Source organism: Triturus cristatus, chromosome 9, assembly GCF_964204655.1.
Source record: "Triturus cristatus chromosome 9, aTriCri1.1, whole genome shotgun sequence".
In the NCBI taxonomy this organism is placed as follows: domain Eukaryota; kingdom Metazoa; phylum Chordata; class Amphibia; order Caudata; family Salamandridae; genus Triturus; species Triturus cristatus.
Genome location: NC_140592.1, coordinates 1,289,773,889 through 1,289,789,806, shown reverse-complemented (window position 1 = coordinate 1,289,789,806; position 15,918 = coordinate 1,289,773,889).

The window sequence follows — 15,918 nt, the reverse complement described above, 5'->3', positions numbered from 1 at the left end:
CCTGTCACGATGGAGTTCCGGTTAGCCGACCTCGAGGGGTACACTGTAAGGCAACTGATGGAATTCGGGCAGGGGATGGGGGTGCCTGGGGTGCGGAGGGCCAAAGGACCGGAACTCCGTACCGCCTTAAGGGCATGGGTAGAGGCCCACCCAGAAGGGAGAGAGGATGAGGGACAGGAGGCGCCAGATGCACCTCAGGAGGAGAGCGCTCAGGAAGTACTAGACATATTAAATGTAGATGTGTCCGAAAATGTGCCCCCAGGGAGACCTTCTGGGGCCAGTAGTAGGACAGGGTCCAGGAGGAGCGCATCTCCAGAGGAGAACGAGGACAGGAGGGAGGAGAGGCAGTTAAAGTGGGAGCTGGCGAAGTTGGAACATGAAAGAGAGAGAGAAAGAGAAAACAAGAAATGGGCAATGGAGGAAAAGAAGCTGGCGCACGAGCTTCAGCTGAAGGAGTTGGAGCTGCGCGCCCTCCAGTTAAACGCGTCCAATAAGGACAATGGTGGCAGCGTACCAAGAGAGTCCCACGAGTCAAAATTTTACCTACCCAAAGAAGTCATTGCCAGCTACACAGTGGGGGATGATATTGCCAAGTGGTTGGAAGCACACGAGGTGGCCTTGACTGCCCATGGGGTTCCCGAGAGCAATTGGGGAGGGGGCTTGTATCACTATATACCTCCCAATGTCAGGGACACCCTATTATACTTAACCAAGGCGGATCAGGTCAGGTATGCCCCGATGAAAGAGGCCTTACTCAAGAAATTTGGTCTCAACCCCGAGAGGTACAGGCAGAAATTCCGTGGCAGCCATAAGCTGTCCACACAGACGTGGGTGGATTTTTTTGACTATGCCCGCAAGGCACTAGATGGTTGGGTGCGTGGCAGCGAGGTGCAGGACTATCAAGGGGTGTACAATCTTTTTTTACGGGAGCACCTCTTGGATAAGTGCTTTCCGGAGCTGCGCCAACATCTGGTGGACCGCAAGTTAACGGATCCCTGTGAGCTTGCGGAGGAGGCAGATATTTGGGTGAGCACCCGGGTGTCTCACAAGGGCCCCGGGGGAGATGGCTCGAAAGGCGGACAGGGTTTCCCCCAGAAGAAAGAGGGGGAGATAAAAAGGTGGAGTTCTCAAAAGGCCCCCAAAATAAGTTTGGGAAAGGAGTAGGAACCCCACCCCCGTCCAATTCCCCAAATCCCACTTACCCTGACAGGAGTCAGCAGCCAAGGATTGTGAGGTGCTACGAATGTGGGGAGATTGGACACTACAAAGGAGATCCCAAGTGTCGCAAGCGATCCCCAGCCCCACCGGGCGGGAAGAGCTCCGGGGTAAGTAGTGTAGCGCTTGGGGTGGAGTTGCCCTTAGATAGGGAAGGGGAGTGGACAGGCCTGACCCTGGTTTCACTCGGGGATAGAGAGGTGGTCCCCGTAGTGTCCCTGCCCCCGAACACTGCTAAATATCAGCAGAGGGTGAGAGTTAACGGGGAGGAGGTGGAGGCTCTGAGGGACACAGGAGCCAGCATGACCACTGTAGTGAGGCGGGTGGTGTCCCCAGACCAAGTAGTCCCCGAGGAGTTCCATCCGGCCGTATTGGCTGACGGCAGTGTGAGTCACTATCCAGTGGCTCGTGTTCCATTTGAATGGGGAGGAGTCAAAGGCCTATTGAGAGTTGCGGTGAGCCCTGCCTTGCCTGTGGGGTGCTTGCTAGGGAACTACCTGGAGCACACCAAGTGGAAAGATGTCGAGTTTCGAGCGCATACCGAGATGCTGGGATTACCAGGGTGGACTTGCGTAGTCACGCGGTCCATGGCTGCCCGGCATGGAACTCACCCCGGGTTGGAGCCTGGAATCATGGCCCAACCCAACGCCAAGAGTGGAAAGAAGAAGGTGGTAGAGGACACGCCCCGTGAGGTGGATGGGGAGACCGCAGAGGTGCCCCCGGAGTCCGCGGAGGTGGATGTCGTTCCCGTGGGGGACTTGCCGACCCTTGCCGACTGGCATGTGGAAGGAGGGCCTACCCGGGAGGAATTTTGTCAGGCACAAAGGGCGTGCCCCACGCTTGAAGGCATGCGGCAACAGGCCGAAGCCCAAGTGGCCAGTCAGGAGGCAAGCGGATATCACGTGTATTGGGAGGATGGTCTCCTGTACAGTGAGCCTAAGGTGTCTGTACATGGATCTTCGAGGGCCATAGTGGTCCCCCAATGTTACCGGGCCTTCCTGCTGGAGTTAGCGCACGAGATACCCTTAGCCGGACATCTGGGTCAGGACAAAACCTTTGCGCGGTTGGTCCCACATTTTTATTGGCCCAGGATGAGGATCGCCTCAGACACCTTTTGTAAGACCTGTAAGTCTTGTCAGGCAAGTGGCAAGACTGGGACTAAATTGAAGGTCCCTTTGGAACCGCTCCCGGTGGTCGGGACCCCTTTTGAGAGGGTCGGCATAGACATTGTTGGGCCGTTGGACCCTCCGACCGCAGCGGGACACCAGTTCATTCTGGACTTGGTGGACCATGCCACTAGGTACCCAGAGGCTATTCCTCTGAGGACCATCACTGCACCGGTGGTGGCGCGGGCACTGTTGGGGATTTTTACCCGAGTGGGATTCCCCAAGGTCGTGGTGTCGGACAGAGGCACGAATTTCATGTCGGCCTATATGCAGGCCATGTGGAAGGAGTGAGGAGTGACCTACCGGTTCTCCACTCCTTACCACCCCCAGACTAACGGGCTCGTAGAGTGATTCAATAAAACCTTGAAGGGAGTGATCCGGAGCCTGCCAGAGGGCTTGAGGCGTAAATGGGATGTCCTCCTTCCCTGCTTGTTGTTCTCCTACCGGGAGGTACCGCAGAAGGGAGTCGGGTTCAGCCCGTTTGAGTTGCTCTATGGCCATCCCGTTAGGGGTCCCCTCAGTTTAGTGAAAGAGGGGTGGGAGAAGACTTCGCAGAAAGCTTCCCCGTGACATTGTCAGCTACATGCTGGCGTTCCGCAGCCAGATGGCCAAGCTGTGGAAGGCGGCCTCAGAGAACCTAGAGACTAGCCAGACCGTTTTGAAGGAGTAGTACGACCACAACGCTCGGACGGTCGAGTTGGACGTTGGACAGAAGGTGTGGGTCATGGAACCTGGGGAGCTTTGTGCCCTCCAGGACCGGTGGACTGGTCCGTATGACATTGTGGAGCGACGAGGCCAGACCACATACGTAGTGGATCTAAAGACCCCCTGACAGCCCCTGAGGGTATTCCACGTCAACCGCCTGAAGCCGCACCATGAGCGATCAGAGCTTGCTCTCCTTATGGTGACGGATGGGAGCGAAGAGGAAGAGAGTGAAGCTCTTCCTGACCTTCTAGCGGTACAGGAGAGGGATGGCTCTGTAGAAGGTGTAGTCCTTTCCCCATTCTTGACCCCAGAGCAACAGAGGGACTGCCGCCATGTCCTGGGACAGTTCGCCCCGTTGTTCTCCCTCACGCCTGGAATCACTCATCTGTGTACTCATGATGTGGACACAGGGGACAGCCCCCCGGTGAAGAACAAGTCTTACCGGCTCTCTGACCGAGTGAAGGATAGCATCCAGCGTGAGGTAGCCAAGATGTTGGAGTTGGGGGTGATAGAACCTTCCAGCAGCCCGTGGGCTAGTCCGGTGGTGTTGGTGCCGAAAGCGGCCCCACCGGATACCACACCGGAACTTCGGTTTTGTGTGGACTACAGGGGGTTGAACTCTGTCTCGAAGACAGATGCTCACCCCATCCCACGAGCGGACGAGCTGGTGGACCGGCTGGGAGCAGCCCGGTACCTCAGCACCATTGATATAACATCCGGATATTGGCAGATTGCCATGGCCGATGGAGCAAGGGAGAAGACAGCATTCTCCACCCCCGAGGGCCACTTTCAGTTCCGAGTGATGCCTTTTGGGCTCAAAAATGCTCCGGCCACATTGCAGCGGTTAGTGAATCAGGTACTATCTGGTCTGGAGTCCTTCTCAGCGGCATACCTGGATGACATAGCTGTCTTCAGCAGCACCTGGGAGGACCATCTGCTGCACCTCCAGGAGGTATTGCCGGCGCTGCAACGCGCTTGCCTAACCATTAAAGCCAGCAAGTGCCAGATTGGACAGGGATCTGTCGTGTACCTGGGACACCTGGTGGGCGGAGGTGAGGTGCAACCCCTCCAGGCCAAAATAGAAACCATCTTGGCTTGGGAGCCCCCCAAGACCCAAACAGAGGTCTGAGCTTTCCTCGGTCTCACTGGGTATTACCGCCGGTTCGTCAAGTGATATGGTACCATCGTGACCCCCTTGACAGAATTAACCTCGAAGAAGCAACCTCGCAAGGTCATATGGACAGCTGCTTGCCAGGAGGCATTTGACACGCTGAAACATGCGATGTGTACCGCTCCAGTACTCGCAACTCCAGGTTTCAGTAAGGAATTCATCGTACAGACAGACGCCTCAGAGCACGGCATAGGTGTGGTGCTCTTGCAACTCAACACCGAGGGCCAAAATCAACCTGTGGCCTTCATCTCCAGAAGACTCCTCCCTCGGGAACGGCGATGGAGCACCATTGAGAGAGAAGCCTTCGCGGTGGTCTGGGCTCTGAAGAAGTTGAGGCCATATCTCTTTGGAACTCACTTCCTAATTCAGACTGACCACCGCCCCCTTCGCTGGCTCATGCAGATGAGAGGCGAAAACCCCAAGTTGTTGAGGTGGTCCATTTCCCTACAGGGGATGGACTTTCGGGTGGAACATCGGCCCGGAGTTGACCACGCCAATGCTGATGGTCTCTCCAGGTTTTTCCGCCTTAGCGATGAGAACTCCCTAGAGGTTGGGTAGCTCTCCCCTCTTTTGGCTGGGGGGGACGCGTGTTGGACCTGTCAGCCCTAGGGTGGTCTCCCCATCTATTTTTGATCGTGCCTCATTTTTTCCACCCTCATTTTGATGTTGGACTTAGGTCTCCGGGCTCCTTTTCATTGCCAATCAGTGTTAAGGTGCAGGTGCTCCCTTCTCCCAAGATGGCTGCCACAGGCCCCTGCTACTGCAGAGTGGTCTTCATTAGTAGCACCCTAGCTGCCAGGAGCTGGCTGGGACCCCACAACAATGTTGCGACACCAGCCCGCCTTTTTTGTCCCATACGTAGAATGGGGAAGCTCCTGGAATGTGCTGGAACCTTCTAGAAGGGAGGTGTGGTTTTTACTTTTGACGCCTTGGATAGAGGTCACCTGACCTAGGGATACTTAACAGAGGGAGGGAACTTTTTCTAGTCAGTTGGCCAGTGGGGTAGAGCAGAGCTGGAGAATCCACGCAGGAGTTTTAGGTGGTAGGGCCTAGCCAGGGACTTATGCCTCTGAGAGTGACAGGATTTAGGTGCTGCCTCTTAAGTGAGTGAGGGATCCTGTAAAGCCCATTGATCTTGCCCAGCAGTAGGAGGACCCAGGGACCCTCTGCCTACCTGACTAGGAACGGCCTAGTCACCAACTCAATCCCTACCCCCCAGGAACAGAACCCCCCAAGGGCGCCGGAAATATCTGCGCCATCAGGACTTCAGGTCACCCCTGAATGCTGAAACTGAATGCTGAGACTTCGTGTCACGACTGCATGCTGAACCTGAATGCTGACACTGAATGCTGAGACTTCATGTCATGACTGCATGCTAAACCTGAATGCTGAGACTTCATGTCAAACCTGAACACTGAAACTTTACGCTGAAGCTGATTGCAGAACGACCGGGGATCAACCAGGTACTAGCGCTGAGACACCTGCGCTCCCTGACCAGGCCTGGGATCCCCTGCATCAACCCCCGTTGAGCGCGGAGCTCTCCCGCTTAATTTGACCCCCCCCCCCTTGGTGTGCGGGGACCAGAGCGCGCTCACCGCTGCGGCCCGGAAGCCTGAAGTGTGCCTCATCACCCCAGCGTGGCCCGCGGAGAAGCCCGGGGCCCCGTCGCTGCCGTGGCAGTGCCTGCAGAGGTGTGTAAAGTCGTGGACTGCCCCCGTTGCGGAAGGACCTTCTGCCGAGTCCGGAGCTGAGTTGGACGCCTCCAGACGTCGAGATCAAGGTAAGCCGGGAGGCTTGGGGATGGATCCGGTGCGCCCCCTACAGACCGGGAGCGGCACCGCACCCCGACACCCGGATTCCCCCTCCATGGGAGTTCCCCCTGTTCACCCCAGACTGTGACACCCCGCCGAGGGATTGCCCCTCTCCTCCGAGACTGTCGAGCAGCGTTGTGCCCCACAAACTGCACAGAAGCACTTGAAGCTTGATTCGTACGAGTAGTGCTATGTTCGTAGGCTTTGCTCTAAAGTGTTCAATGCTTAATTATTACGAGTAACGCTGTGTTGGTAGGCTTTGCTCTAAAGTGGTCAAGGCTCTAGTATTACGAGTAACGCTGTGTTCGCAGGCTCTGCTCTGGAGTGTTCGAAGCTCAATTAGTACGAGTACCGCTGTGTCCGCAGGCTCTGCTCACCAGGACTCACGGTGCAATTATCACGAGTAGCGCTGGGTTCTAGAGCGCTGTTCCAGATTGTATCAGGTACACCCTACAGCACTGTTATGGTTGATGGGTGCAACAAATGCTAAGCGCTAATGAACTGCATTGACATCTAAGGAATTGCATTTACCACTAATGTACGGCATTGACATCTAATGAATTGCATTTACCGCTACTGAATTGCATTGACATCTCATGAATTGCATTTACCGGTAATGATTTGCATTGACATATAATGAGTTACATTTACGAATAATGAACGGTGTTTACGTATAACTGCGTAGATAAACTTGAGTTGTTTACATAAACCCTACAGTGTGGCGTCCCTTATTGTGTGCGTTTCCTGCTTCAGAGGAGGTGTGTGTCGTATGGTTGCTTTACACAAAAGCCTTTGGGTGCCCAGCCACTCGAGTCACGTTACCCCCTTAGGGCTTGGTGACCCCAGGTCTTACAGGAGCGCACCTAGACTCTGAATAGGACTGTGCTCTGCCACCACAATGCAGGCTCCGCCCCCTGTGGAGCGTCTGATGACTCTGCCCTGCTCCCTGAATGAAGAAGCCTGCATCGCGTAAACAAAGTGCTCCAGAACTGAACTGAACTAGGCAAGGGCCCCCCTGGCCTGGGAGAACAAAAGAAATGTGGTATAAATGTAGGAGCCCTGCTCCTAAGAAATCAGATCCTGCTACAAGACGAATCTCTGCCTGAGGAGAAGGAACCGGGAAAGCTGTAGGAGGAGTACTGTCCCTGACCTGGGGGATTGGCCTGCAGTGGTTGCCTTGCTGCTGAAGGAGAGGAGAAAGATTGCTGATAAACTTTGCTTCAACTTGTGCTGTTTAAGGTCTCCAAGGGCTTGTGCTGAGCTTGCCCCCTGAACGAAGTCCCAGGGCCAGTGGACTTCACCTCCTTTGACAACCGCCGTTCTCCCCGTGAAGCTGACGCCGAGAGAAGTGTGCGCCTCCCAACGCAGTGTGTACTTTCGCAAGCCTGTGCCCCCTGCCCGGCCCAAGCACCGTGACTAAGGCCCTCGAGCCGTAGCTCACAACGCAAAGGAAGGACTTCGTGACACTTGATTTGCCTCTCTGCATCGTGCCACTGTGCGGGCCCCCCTACCCTTGCTGAGGGCAGGCTGTGGTTCATAGAGTGGTTGGTACGTGGCTCCCCACCGGAGCGTGTCACTGGCTTTGCATCACGCCGAGAACAAAGGCGCCGTCCTCAAAGGTACGGCTCAAACGCCGCAACGAAGAACCAGCGCACCGTACGTCTACACCGTCCCCCTGAGCACGGCGACTGAGGCCCCCTTCGAGCCTGGGTCACTGACAGAATATCGAGGAGAATATCGACCTACAAAAATATCGAGGAAAAAATATAGAATGCCAAAATATCGAATCCCTATCTACAAGCAGTTAAGTACAAAAATATCGATTCCAAAATATCGTTGTAAAAAATATAGTTGGTCAAAATATCGAATTTTTTAAATGTCTTTAAAGTAATGTAAAATTAATGAAATAATATATATAATTAACTAAAACATACTTACAAATACTTAAATAACTTTACAATTAATAAATAATTAATGTAAGTTAAAAAAAATTTAATACCTATATATTAACGTAATATTAATAAAAAATATTCTATATTTTTAGCGGGGGGTCAAATTTACTATTACCACTCCAGTAAGTCCAACAGTAGGGAAAGCATTGGATAGCGGGATGGTAAAAATTACTATTCCCACTCCAGGGAGTGCAACAGTAGGGAAAACATTGGATAGCGGGAGGGCAAAATTTACTATTCCCACTCCAGAGAGTGCAACAGTAGGTAAAGCGCAGGATAGCGTATGGGAAAAAATTACTATTCCCACTCCAGTGAGTGCAATAGTAGGGAAAGCGTTGGATAGCGTAGGGGTAACAATTACTATTCCCACTCCAGTGAGTGCAATAGTAGGAAAAATATTAATGTAATATTTTATTAAAAATTAATTAGTTATTAATAGTAATAAAAAATGTATTTAAATTATTTACCAATCACACAACATTTAATAATTAATTATTTATAAATACCAATAAATATTTTTTTTAATTAATTACCTATTAATTCTTTAACAACCAATTAATTTTTAATACAAAAAAATGAATAAATACAAATACAAATTAATAATTAATTAATAATAAATTTATTATCAATATACAAAAATAATTTCAAAAATTAATTATTTACAATTAAATATCTTCCCACCATATTCCCCTATAAACCCACAACCCACTACAAATAATAAATTAATACAATTAACATAATTATCACTTAAACAATTAATAGAAATTAATTACCAATTTATACACATTAATTACCAATTAATAATTAATCAACAACCAATTAATTTTCAATAACAAAAATTGATAAATAATAAAAAATACCAATTAATAATTAACAGTAAATTAATTATCAATACACAAAAATATTTTCAATAATTACTTAGTTATAATTAAATTACTTCCCACCCTATTACCCTATAAACCCACAACCCGCTCCGAATAATAAATTAGTACAATTAACATAATTATCAATTAACCAATTAATACAAATTAATTACCAATTAATAAAAAATATTTACCAATTATTACAAATTAATTACCAATGAATAATTAATTACAATAAATTAGTTATTACCAATTAATAATTACTTAATACAATTAAATTACTTCCCACCCTATTCCCCTATAAACCCACAACCCGCTACAGAAGTAAAACGCAAAATTAAATTACAAATAATTAATAATTCCTAAAAATTATTATTTATTGTACTATAATTAAATTACTTCCCACCCTAATCCCCTATAAAGCGACAACCCGCTACGGAATTAAATTGCAAAAAAATTAAATAACATAAAATTCATTACTTTAAAAATATTCATGCCTATTGCGTGTCCCTACTCTCACTCAGCGCTGCATCTGGTCGTGCGGTGCCTATTGTGTGTCCCTGCAGTCACTCAGCACTGCATCTGGTTGTGCGGTGCCTATTGTGTGTCCCTGCAGTCACTCAGCGCTGCATCTGGTTGTGTGGTGCCTATTGTGTGTTCTTACTCTCACTCAGTGCTGCATTCTGACAGACTGTGCCTATTGTGTGTCCCTGCTGTCACTCAGCGCTGCATCTGGTCGTGCGGTGCCTATTGTGCGTCCCTGCTGTCACTCAGCGCTGCATCTGGTTGTGCGGTGCCTATTGTGTGTCCCTGCTGTCACTCAGCGCTGCATCTGGTCGTGCGGTGCCTATTGTGCGTCCCTGCTGTCACTCAGCGCTGCATCTGGTTGTGTGGTGCCTATTGTGTGTTCTTACTATCACTCAGTGCTGCATTCTGACAGACTGTGCCTATTGTGTGTCCCTGCTGTCACTCAGCGCTGCATCTGGTCGTGCGGTGCCTATTGTGTGTCCCTGCTGTCACTCAGCGCTGCATCTGGTCGTGCGGTGCCTATTGTGTGTTCCTACTCTCACTCAGTGCTGTATCTGGTCATGCGGTGCCTATTGTGTGTCCCTGCTGTCACTCAGTGCTGCATCTGGTCGTGCCGTGCCTATTGTGTGTTCCTACTCTCACTCAGCGCTGTATCTGGTCATGCGGTGCCTATTGTGTGTCCCTACTCTCACTCAGCGCTGCATCTGTTTGTGCGGTGCCTATTGTGTGTCCCTGCAGTCACTCAGCACTGCATCTGGTTGTGTGGTGCCTATTGTGTGTCCCTACTCTCACTCAGTGCTGCATCTGGTCGTGCGGTGCCTATTGTGTGTTCCTACTCTCACTCAGCGCTGCATCTGGTTGTGCGGTGCCTATTGTGTGTTCCTACTCTCACTCAGCGCTGCATCTGGTTGTGCGGTGCCTATTGTGTGTTCTTACTCTCACTCAGCGCTGCATTCTGACAGACTGTGCCTATTGTGTGTCCCTGCTGTCACTCAGCGCTGCATCTGGTTGTGCGGTGCCTATTGCGTGTCCCTACTCTCACTCAGTGCTGCATTCTGACAGACTGTGCATATTGTGTGTCCCTGCTGTCACTCAGCACTGTAACAGGTCGTGCGGTGCCTATTGCGTGTCCCTGCTGTCAATCAGCACTGCATCTGGTTGTGCGGTGCCTATTGTGTGTTCTTACTCTCACTCAGTGCTGCATTCTGACAGACTGTGCATATTGTGTGTCCCTGCTGTCACTCAGCGCTGCATCTGGTCATGCGATGCCTATTGTGTGTTCCTACTCTCACTCAGCGCTGCATCTGGTCGTGCGGTGCCTATTGTGTGTTCTTACTCTCACTCGGCTCTGCATTCTGACAGACGGTGCCTAGTGTGTGTCCCTGCTGTCACTCAGCGCTGCATCTGGTCGTGCGGTGCCTATTGTGTGCCCCTGCTGTCACTCAGCGCTGCATCTGTTTGGGCGGTGCCTATTGTACGTCCCTGCTGTCACTCAGCGCTGCATCTGGTCGTGCGGTGCCTATTGTGTGCCCCTGCTGTCACTCAGCGCTGCATCTGTTTGGGCGGTGCCTATTGTGTGTCCCTGCAGTCACTCAGCGCTGCATCTGGTCGTGCGGTGCCTATTGTGTGTGCCTACTCTCACTCAGTGCTGCATTCTGACAGACTGTGCCTATTGTGTGTCCCTACTCTCACTCAGCGCTGCATCTGGTTGTGCGGTGCCTATTGTGTGTCCCTACTCTCACCCAGCGCTGCATCTGGTCGTGCGGTGCCTATTGTGTGTCCCTACTCTCACTCAGTGCTGCATCTGGTCGTGCGGTGCCTATTGTGTGTTCCTACTCTCACTCAGCGCTGCATCTGTTTGTGCGGTGCCTATTGTGTGTCCCTACTCTCACTCAGTGCTGCATTCTGACAGACTGTGCCTATTGTGTGTCCCTGCTGTCACTCAGCACTGTAACAGGTCGTGCGGTGCCTATTGTGTGTCCCTACTCTCACTCAGCGCTGCATCTGGTTGTGCGGTACCTATTGTGTGTCCCTACTCTCACTCAGCGCTGCATCTGGTCGTGCGGTGCCTATTGTGCGTCCCTGCTGTCACTCAGCGATGCATCTGGTTGTGCAGTGCCTATTGTGTGTTCTTACTCTCACTCAGCGCTGCATCTGGTCGTGCGGTGCATATTGTGTGTCCCTGCTGTCACTCAGCGCTGCATCTGGTCGTGCGGTGCCTATTGTGTGTTCCTACTCTCACTCAGTGCTGCATCTGGTCGTGCGGTGCCTATTGTGTGTTCCTACTCTCACTCAGTGCTGCATCTGGTTGTGCGGTGCCTATTGTGTGTTCTTACTCTCACTCAGCGCTGCATTCTGACAGACGGTGCCTATTGTGTGTCCCTGCTGTCACTCAGCGCTGCATCTGGTCGTGCGGTGCCTATTGTGTGTCCCTACTGTTGGACAGGCCTCACAAACGGCTCGCTCCCTCCCCGCTCGACGGGGCCCGAACCCCGGCCCACCTGGCATATCCCCGCAACAAGCACCTGTACTCCGTCTCCCGACGGACCCTCTGCCCTCGGACCCCTACTCATCACGGGGTCCAGCCCCACCGGCTTTCCCGGCCGGGTCAAGCCGCCATCTTGGGCCCTGCACCACGCGGCCGCACGGCCTCCCCTCGACCCTAACCCCGGGCCTGGCCGGCCCCGACATCCCGGCACCACCATCCACCCAGGAGGTGAGCGGACCACTTGGCAGGTCAATGGGAGAACGAAGTGTCAAGGGCTCTCCCCCGCCAGGTGCCGATCGCCCCCAGCTCCCCCAGGCACTGGCTCCACCCCCTGCTGGGTGTCTGGACACCTTCATCCCGGACCCTCCGACCTCCAAGTGCGAGGGTCCGGACATCAAAGGGCACCAGCCCTATAACTGGGGCAGCTCCGGAGCAGGAAGGCAGTTGTATCCTGGAGTCGAGAGACACCGAGTGAACTCAACCCTGACGGTCTACTGGCGCTGCCGTAGCCCGCTCTTGTGAACCATCGTCCTGCCTGCTGGCGCTGCCGCGGCCTTCTGCAACCTTCACCCTCCTGGGACCTGCTGGCGCTGCCGCGGCCCGTTGTAACGACCATCCTCACCGGGACCTGCTGGCGCTGCCGCGGCCTTCTGCAACAGTCATCTTCCTGGGACCTGCTGGCGCTGCCGCGGCCCGTTGTAACGACCATCCACACCGGGACCTGCTGGCGCTGCCGCGGCCCATACCACCTAATCACCAAGCTCGAGGATTGTGAGCTCATCATCATCTCATCCGAACTACCTGATTGGTAAATAGACTGTCCCGCTACCCCCTTCCCTACCTTGCGAGACTCTAATCGAGGGGACCCCTGAGTCCAGACCTCCTTGTACCATTTAACCGTACCTTAAATAAGTGCTTATAAAGAACACTGAACCTTATCCGTGTGTGATATCTGTCTGTGGGGGGGAAGTTACTTGTCTGTACGATCGCTGGAGACGGCTCTCCCCGGAGACCTCTCCTCCTGACCCCGGCCGACCCTCCCGGTCCATCTACCTTTTCTAACATTGGTGGCCAGCGGCGCGATCCGAATCAACGCGTAATCGTACAGAGAGTAGCTCACCCCACGACAAAGCACGATGTCGACCAAAGATAGCAGCTCCACCGAGAAGTTCCAAATGGAGAAATTAGAAGAATACAACCACCGCGAACTGAGACAATTTTGCATAGAACTTGGCATTGCTACCACCGGCCTGAGTACCAAGGATGATCTAAAGCGCGCTCTTGAGTCATGGACAGAAACTGGGGTCACAGGACCCTCCGACCAAAACAGCGTCACACCAGACCAAACCAGCATCACACCAGAGGGGAACGCCACGGCTCCCGAGGAGCGGGGAACGGGCCTCTCACAGGAGGAGATACGAGAAAGAGACAGAGTCAGATTACACGAATTAGAGATGGCACGACTCAAGATGGATGGGGAACTTAAGTTGGCTGAACAGAAAATCAACCTCGAGCATATGCGGCTTCGAGAGGAACGAGAAGAAAAGCAGAGACAAAGAGAGCTGGAAGAGAAAAAAATAACGCTCGAGCACGAGCGCCGACTGGCGGAAATAGAACTGCGCAAACAGAATAAGGAACTGGGGGTGCCTGAGCGACCACACACCCCGGGGCCTATTGAGAAAAAAGTTCACATCCCCAAGGATGTGGTCCGCGAGTATGTCCGAGAAGACGACATACAACAGTGGTTTAAAGCCTATGAGATCGCAATGACCTCCCACCGGATCGACCGGAGTGATTGGGGAGCCGGACTTTGGGGGAGATTCATCAACGAGGGTCGCGATGCCCTGCTGCAGCTCCCCGATCACCAAATGTCGTCCTACGACCACATGAAGGCTGCCCTCCTCACCCGCTACGGCCTCACGCCCGAGATGTACCGCCAGAGGTTCAGAGATTGCACCCGGATCCCAGGTACAACTTGGGTGGAATACGTGAACTATTTCAGCCGGGCCTTCGAGGGTTGGATCAAGGGAAATCAGGTCACCACCTACGAACAACTCTTCAACCTTATGGTATGGGAGCACCTATCAAACAACTGTTTCGTCGAGCTCAGGCAGCACCTACTCGACAGTAAGCTGACTGACCCACGGCAGCTCGCCGCCGAAGCTGACCGGTGGGAAAGCACCCGAGTGGGCCGGAGAGGGCCCCACGACCAGAACAGAAGCAACCAAGGCCAGCACCGTCCTCGGGGAGGAGGAGGGGGCCAGGGGCGAGGGAGAGACACCTTACCAGCAACACCCGTGGCCAGCACCCCACCTCCGGCCGGCCGGGGCAACCCCCCATTGCGGCCTGGGTACCGAGCCCACGTCACGTGCCACCGGTGCCAGCGACTAGGCCACTACGCCAACGATCCGAACTGCCCGCTAAACCAACCACCCAAGCCCCGCCAGGTAGCTGCCGCTGCCCTGGGGGAAGAGCAATCATCGGAGGGACCCGAGGAGTATGAGCCGGACCAGCAAGGGTGGGAACCGGCCGCCATGGTCCTGGCATGCTTAGGGGGAAGGGACATGGTTCCGCGGGCTCCCCTACCCGCCAACACCAGAAAATATGGTCAGTGGGTGACCATTAATGGACAGAGAGCCGAGGCCTTGCGTGACACCGGCGCCAGCGTGACGGCCGTCCGCTGTCACCTGGTGAAGCCCGAGCAGATCCTGCCGAACATTCTCTGCCCCGTCCGCTCGGCAGATAACTCTGAGAGCATGTGTAAGATGGCCTGCGTCCCGTTTGAATGGGGAGGGGTCTCCGGCCTACTGAAGGTGACGGTCCGGGACGATGCCCCCGTGGACTGCCTCCTGGGGAATGACCTCGAGAGTTCCCCGTGGGCACCGTCGAGAGAAGAGAGCACTTGGGGATGCTGGGCCTCCCGGACTGGGCCTGCATAACCACCCGATCCATGGCCGCCCGTGCCGCCCCCCGATCAGAAGAAACCGAATGGCCAGCACCTCCGCCCCCGGTTGCCCTCGCAGAGGACAACGGCGAGACCGACCTCCCGGACCCGACTACCGAGGAAGACGCGCAACACCAGGACCTCCCGGATCTGGCTCAGTGGCGGCAAGAAGGGGGGCCCACCCAAGAACAGTTCCGCCAGGAACAAAAGACCTGTCCCTCCCTCGAGGGACTCCGCCAACAAGCCAGCACCCAAACCGCCGGGGACACCACAGGAACCCACTGGGTCTACTGGGACAACAACCTGCTCTACAGCGAGCAAAGAATCGCCAAACTGGGGGCCGGTCGAGTTCTGGTGGTACCGCTCCGCTTCCGAGACTTTCTGCTCAACCTAGCCCACGATGTCCCCCTGGCTGGACACCTGGGCCAGGACAAAACGTACAGTCGCCTGGTGACCCACTTTTTTTGGCCGAAAATGAGGAATGACGTCCTGAACCACTGCCGATCGTGCCCCACATGCCAAGCCAGCGGGAAGAGTGGCCGGAAGCTGAAGGCCCCTCTACAACCCTTCCCGGTGGTCACCACCCCGTTCGAGAGGGTGGGGATAGACATTGTGGGACCTCTGGACCCCCGCACGGCACAAGGACACAGGTTCATCTTGGTACTAGTGGACCATGCCACCCGCTACCCCGAGGCGGTGCCTCTACGGACAGTGACCGCTCCAGTGGTTGGCCGGGCCCTGATGGGGATCTTCTCCCGGGTAGGCTTCCCCCGAGAAGTCGTCAGCGACCGAGGCACGAATTTCATATCAAAGTACATGAAGTCCCTCTGGCAACAATGCGGGGTCACCTACAGATTCACGACCCCCTATCACCCCCAAGGGAACGGACTAGTGGAGCGTTTTAACCGCACTCTCAAAGGGATGATTGGGGGATTGGAAGAACCTCTCCGTCGCCAGTGGGATGTACTGCTCCCGTGCCTCCTCTTCGCCTACCGGGAAGTGCCCCAGAAGTCCCTCGGTTTTAGCCCCTTTGAACTCCTATACGGACACCCTGTGCGAGGGCCCCTCAGCCTAG